Raw genomic sequence first — 1,323 nt, forward strand, 5'->3', positions numbered from 1 at the left:
CTTTCGCTTGTGCGATCGCTCTATTGTTGTCACAATACAGAGCAATGGGGCTATCAGCACTCGGAATGACACCCAAGTAACAGCTTCCTTTGCTGCGTCCGACGCTGCAATATACTCAGCTTCTGTAGTAGAATCTGCAACGGTCGCCTGCTTGGAACTCTTCCAGCTAACAGCGCCTCCGTTCAAGCAGAAAACATAGCCAGACTGCGATCTGTAGTCATCCGGGTCTGACTGGAAACTAGCATCGGTGTAACCTCTTACAACGAGCTTGTCTTCTGACCCACCGTATACCAAGAATACATCCTTAGTCCTTCTCAAGTACTTCAAGATGTTCTTGACGGCGATCCAGTGCGACTCACCTGGATCTAACTGGTATCTACTCGTAATGCTCAACGCGTAGCATACATCCGGTCGAGTATAAAGCATGGCATACATGATGGATCCAATTGCCGAAGCATATGGAATCCGATCCATGCGTTCTCGCTCATCAGGTGTCGTAGGACACTGACTCTTGCAGAGAAGTGTGCCACTGCTCATCTGTAAGGTTCCTTTCTTGGAATCTTGCATCTTGAACCGTTTCAAGACCTTATCAACGTATGTACTCTGACACAATCCTAGAAGACGCCTCGATCTATCCCTATAGATCTTTATGCCTAGAATATAGGCCGGTTCTCCTAGGTCCTTCATAGAAAACTGCGTTCCTAGCCAAGACTTAACGTCTTGCAAGGTAGGAACGTCATTCCCTATAAGGAGAATGTCATCCACGTACAGCACCAGAAAAACTACTGTGCTCCCACTAACTTTCTTGTAAACACATGGCTCGTCTTCGTTCTGTGATAAACCAAACTTTTTGATTGTCCCATCAAATCGAAGGTTCCAGCTCCTCGAAGTCTGCTTCAGTCCATAAATGGACCTCTGAAGCTTGCACACCATCCTCGGGTTCCTTGGATCGGAAAAACCTTCGGGTTGTGTCATGTACACATCCTCGGTCAAGTTCCCGTTAAGGAACGCGGTCTTAACATCCATTTGCCATATCTCATAGTCATAATATGCGGCTATGGCAAGTAAGATCCTGATGGACTTCAGCATAACTACGGGCGAAAAGGTCTCATCATAGTCAATACCATGAATTTGACGGAATCCTTTCGCCACAAGTCGTGCCTTATACGTGTGCACGTTGCCATCCATGTCGGTCTTCTTCTTGAAGATCCACTTGCATCCGATGGGTTTTATGTTGGGTTTTCTTGGGATCTCTAGAGCGAATCCTATTCCTAAGAGATCGATTCTAGGGTTTGCGCAGCGGATATAAAACAAAAATTTAAT

This window comes from Tarenaya hassleriana, unplaced genomic scaffold, assembly GCF_000463585.1.
Source record: "Tarenaya hassleriana unplaced genomic scaffold, ASM46358v1 Cleome229, whole genome shotgun sequence".
NCBI classification, from domain to species: domain Eukaryota; kingdom Viridiplantae; phylum Streptophyta; class Magnoliopsida; order Brassicales; family Cleomaceae; genus Tarenaya; species Tarenaya hassleriana.